Genomic DNA, 5,643 nt, shown 5'->3' on the forward strand with positions numbered 1-5,643 from the left:
AGCTCAACGATGGTCGTGGGAGCTCCGAGGATGGACTACAGCGTTGGCTTGTTCTGCGGCGGCTCACGGGCGGCGAGGTTGCAATTGGACGGCGGTGGTGAGCAATGTCGAGTGGAGAGAGTGCGAGGAGGCTCAGAGGAGGGAGGGGAGGCGACTGGTGTGCTCAGTTGAGGAGGAGGGGCTCTCCTTTTATAGGAGCTCGAGGTGGCCGAGGTTCTGCGGCAAGGTCGACAGCGGCGCGGCGATTCCGGCGAGCGAAGGGGACAGGCGAGAGCAGCGCTAGCTAGGTGAGGTCACAGTGGTGCTAGGGAGCCTGCTGGCGAGGTGGGGGACGGCCAGGTGAGCGCGGGCGAGGTTGATGCCTGGCGGCACGGGTGCGGGAGAACGGCGAGGTTGTCGACGGCGACGGCGCTCGCGAGGACACGGGCGCGTGTCTGGTGGGTTGCAGGGACGGCGGTGAAGCTCACGGTGCTGAGAGGGGGGCCAGGGGTGGCGTCGTTCGGCGAGGCGACAGGTGCACTGCGCGCGTCCGTGGCGCGCTCACGACGTCCTCGGCATGGCCCTGGGCGGTTCTGGGTGCGACGCGTGCCGTTGCTGTGGTGCATTTCTTCGGCCATGGCGGGTTCTAGCATGTGCAGGGGAGCAAGGGGAAGCAAAGGGGCATGGTGGCCAGGGCTAGGAGTGAGAGAGGTGAGAGGGGGCTAGCCATGGGGAACATGGCCGGCATGGCCTTGCCATGGCTAGGTTTGGCCTAGTCCCTAGGGTTGTTGTGCCACGGTTGGATGCAGAGGGGACCAGGGAGCATGTAGAGGCAAGGTGGTGCACTAGGGTTGAGCCAAACACTATTTGCAATAGTGTTTTGGATTTGGGCATAATTGCTATTTCAAATTCTTGCCAAATTTGTTCTTTGCCAAGTGGTTCCAAAATTTTAATTTGGTTGATTTGGATGAGTTGCAAATGACCAGAGACAAACATAGGTGGTGGTGGAATTTTAAAAATAAAAGAAATGCAAAAATGCAAAGTGTGAGATTGTTGAATCTGTTAAAAAGTCTCAACTTTGCATGAGCATAGTTTTTGATCCAAGAAGAATTTGATATGGTGGTCTTTACAAAAGTTGTTCACCTTCAGGTGTTCTTGGATGAGGTGCAAATAATTGGAATTGTTTGGTTTGAAAAACTTCAAATCCAGGGGCTCAAAGTAGTGACCAGACTAAAATTGGCAGATTTGACCAATATCATATGTGATCACAATTTGAGTTCAAATTTGATTTGATTTGAGTTTATTTGATTCCAAAAGTTGTATTAAGTGTTTAGTAACATAATACAACTAAAGGTGAAGACCAAATTGGTCTAGGTCCAAGATTTGTAAAAATGGCATAAACCATATGTGAGGGTTTTGTGATTTTCTAACTTTTATTCTTTTCTTTTTCTTTGCTTCCCTTAGGCATGTGTAAGGTTTATTTAGTGTTAGATTGAGTTGGGTAAAGAGTTCAAACCATTTTGGGAAAGTGTGGGTGCATAGGTCAAGAATTGATATTATGGCTAAGTGCCACATATGCCTCTATGCATATGTTTTATTTTATTTTTGTTTCTCACTTGGATTTGTTGGTAAGTACTTGGTTAGGTGTATTGAGGTATTTAAATTCATCTACACAAGGTAGCCATGGCAAAAGTTATTGTTTGCCAAAATAACCATAGGCTTACATATGCCTTTTTCTTATTTAAGATCATTTCTTTTTATTTGGTTTTCCAAAGGATGGTGATAGGAGGGGTGAGGTTTAGGGTTTAGTGGGGTTTACAATGGTTCACCACCATTTAGTAAAAAAAATGGTAGGGGTCAAGGGTTTCATATTAGGGCTATATGCCCACATATGTCTTTTTCTTTTATTTTGGTTTCTCATATTTGATCCACTTTGTTTTGAGATGGTTAGGGTTTTAGGGTTTTGGAAATATGTGTAATGCAATAAAAAAACAAGCATGGCAATAGCACAAGGATTAAGTATGAGTACTATGCATAGCACTCTATGTAAGAAAAGTTTTTGTTGGTTCTCATTTTTGAAAAAAGGGAATTTCATTTTCTCTTTGTTTTTAAAATTTGGGATGTTACACGCGCGGACAATAAAATACGTCGCGCCACTGGAGATGCCCTAAGTTGATTAGAATAGGATGGTATTTATAGGAACATGCAGGATTCAGTTGACGTAAATAGTCAAGAGGCTAACTTAAAAAAACTGACTTGAAATGGTTATGTAGTTGGCGGCTAAAAGTTGATGATGTGGATAATTGGATGGCTTAAAAAATAGATGATGTGGCTTGCATGTAGAGTATTAATGAATGTTAGTGGGGAATGACATGGACAATTGGATGGCTAATAGAATGGATGATGTGGATAGTTTACATGTTGAGATAGAAAACTTAAATGACCCTCTAGTGGGGTTTTGCTTTATAATATATATAGATATGTCGAGGATTTATATATTCGAGTAGAATGGCATGTGAGCTATTCCATCATAGACAATTAATGCACCACAACCACTTTCTAGTTCATCATGGATTCATGGACCAAACATTACCCCTGCTATCTTTTCACATTCACATTTGCAAATATAGACTTCATCGTTTCTCAAGAACACATAGGCTATAAAAGGTCATGTATAGGGTGTGTAACAACTCACTCTCACATGAATGGATTTGAGGGGATGTTGGAGCTCCAAGACCACTTTGAGGAACCTAGTGGCATAGAAACGGTGTTGCGCGACCTTATCTATTTTTTGGGCATGATCAACTCATATCATACAAAACTGAAAAATCAAAATGAGGAGGGACGATCATTTATCGAAGATATGAAAGATTTTTTAATAAAGATTAATTTGAAAACAAAGTAGATATGACATGAAAAATAGCCTAAGCATATTAATCTAGTCGACGATACTACGCAAACAAGATATACATCTATCTCAATTACTAGTATTAGAAAACTAAGAATATTCCCTAACACTAGAAAGAAGGGTCTTGGTTGCGGTGGTGGCAACAACAGCAGTTGCGGCGCAAACAACAACACATGTGATACTCTTACTCAAGATGACGATGTAGTAAAAAGAGTCATACTTAGTTGATCACACCAATGTGGGTGAAGTAATCCAAGGTGTCGCATGTACTCATGCAAGTGTGTTCCCCTAAATACATTACCATATCTCTCCTATATAGGATCTCAAGAGACACAGTTCCGAACGCATGCTCCCCCGGTTTGCGTTCCATGTTGATAAGCGGGATGCATAAGTACTAGAGGCTGCACAAAGCTATAGTGGCACTTTGGTGTTGTGTGTGGTGGTAAAGTTACGATGTGGCTCTTCTCATAAGGTTGGGTCGGTAAGATGTGGGGCCGGCCAATACCACGTACGTGTAGGTAACAAACCCATACACCGAGTATATATTGGTAACCATGTCGTTAATAATGTGTCCGCTAAGATTCATGATAAATTACAATTAAATCTTTCCCAGACACCAAGGGTCTAAGCCCGGCTTGGCTCATCCATGAAACACGACACGCGTGTGGGGCATGAGCCACTCCTCTTCTCATGCTTTAGTAAATAGTACTTTACAAAGAAGTCCAATTCTCTCCCAACTAGCAATTAGGGCTAAATTTTAGCCTCACCACTTGAGAATTCGAACATTTTTCATGAGCCAAAAGAACAACAAAATGAAATGACCCCACTCCAAGTCTAAGAGGCACATTAGATTATATGTGTTTAAGTGTGATGTTTATATACTAGAATTTTAGTGGAAACTATTAAGTTTAACTTAAAAAGTCACCTAAAACTTCACACTGCGATTAAACATAATTTGACAATGGACTATGCCCTAAATTTAAAAAATTATGAGTGTAAGTTTCACACCAAGTCTCGATCGATACCCGTGGGTGTCATACTCCAATGCCTCTTCATGGGTTGTCGATCCCTAGGAAGCTCAATCGTGTGAAGTCTCAACTATAATTGGTAAGTAGTTAATTTAGTGGCATACACTGAAATGAGTCACATCTATATATTGCTACAAGCAAGGCACATATTAGCAGAAAGCTCTTCGTAGGACGAGCCCAGTGAAAAAGTCGGCGGAGCATTTAAAAAACAAAGGCAAAAAGGTTTACCTATTTCCATTAAATAAGAAAAGAGCATTTACATTTACATGGGAGAAAAGAAGACCTCCCAACAGCTAGGAACACAAAAGATTATCCTCCCTGCATAATATGACTTATGTGTTTCGCACCCATGGTTACCAAAGTTCTGCCGCTTTCTTGATGGTCGCTAGAAGGATAGGAGAAGGGGCAGATTTTTTGTGGAAGACCCTCGCACTTCTTAAAAAAAGGTAAGGCCGTTGCGATCCCAGCATTCTCAGCGTTTGGACGGTGCTCGCTTCGCCGTGGGGCCCATTGTCGGTGTGTGAGCTGCCGTTCGAGTCTGGCCCGCTACTGCATGGTGGACGCGTGTCTGTTTGGGCATGCTCTATCCTTTCCGTCGGTGTGGGGTGGGGCGGTTTGACTGGTCGACCGCGTTCTCGATTCCTGGTGGAGTTTCTTCTCTGGCTGCCGCCAGGTTTCTCTCGGATCCGGCCGATCCTCTCTCTCCGCTGGCTGGTCTTGCCGGCTGCGGCGGCTTTGCTCTCCAATCTGGCCGCTCCTCTCTCTTCGTCGGCGATTTGGGTCTGGACGGACTGTTTCTTTGGCGGGATTTCTTCGCCGGCCTGTTCGTTCGGCCGGAGTGGCCTGCTGGTTTACCCGAGGTACCTCCGTTCTTCTTATTTTTTCCTCTTTCTTTTTTCGGACGGCTCTGCGTTGATGGTCTATCTGCGTGCTACTCTTTGTTCTTTGTACCTATATAAGAAATGTCCATGTTCTAATCGATTGTTGTTGTGGAGTCGGCATACTGCTCGGAGGCGGCAGCGTCGGGATCCGTCTCTCCGCGGCATGCTTCAGAGTTGGTGGCGTTGAATCCGGGCGATGCTGGTGGGTTGCTGGTTACTGCTCTTCCTCTTCCTCTTCACTGGAGGTTTGCGGGATTTCCCTCTTTTTGTTTTTTTTCCTTCGATTACTCAGATTGACTGCTCTGTCTAAAACTTGGTTGCAAGTTATACTTCTCTTTTTTGTTCCTAGATGGCGGCTCTTCTGTTGCCAACACACACAAACGCCTCAGCAGCACCTACTTCATAAGTTGTTGTTCATGTAGGGCCACTGGAGACTGAGCTCCCACCTGCACTTTTGGTAAATATTTTGGTTTGTGAAATGTGCGAACCTCCGGCCAAATCCATCTAATACTCTTCACTTGTGCAGGACGAACTTGTGCCGTTGCATCTAGGCATGCACCGGCAGAGGCAAATGGTGTAGAGGACCAGGGCTCATCAAGCAATAAGAATGCACGGTCACGTCACGACGAAGTTCCAGACCGGCGACATTCACCTCTAAACGATGGATCCCGTGCCTCTGATCATGTTGCTGATCGCGCCCGACACACGGTCTTCTCCATGGCAGGGGTAAACTCATGGATACTGCAGTTTACACCCTCGCTAATTTGAGTAATTTCAACCTTGATTGTCTTTTCTGCGTGAAATTGTTGTGCTAAATATCCTTACCCGAAACCGTTTTAGCTTTAAC

General features: G+C 44.7%; 1 long non-coding RNA gene across 1 annotated transcript; it reads left to right on the forward strand.

The window, feature by feature from the left end:
• The first annotated feature begins 4,868 nt into the window (after positions 1-4,868).
• On the forward strand, positions 4,869-5,398 carry LOC124680901. The gene is made up of 3 exons (XR_006995626.1): positions 4,869-5,041; positions 5,146-5,253; positions 5,323-5,398. It is a non-coding gene; the product is annotated as an uncharacterized LOC124680901 (long non-coding RNA).
• Positions 5,399-5,643: the final 245 nt, after the last annotated feature.

This window comes from Lolium rigidum, unplaced genomic scaffold, assembly GCF_022539505.1.
Source record: "Lolium rigidum isolate FL_2022 unplaced genomic scaffold, APGP_CSIRO_Lrig_0.1 contig_30356_1, whole genome shotgun sequence".
Lineage (NCBI taxonomy): Eukaryota > Viridiplantae > Streptophyta > Magnoliopsida > Poales > Poaceae > Lolium > Lolium rigidum.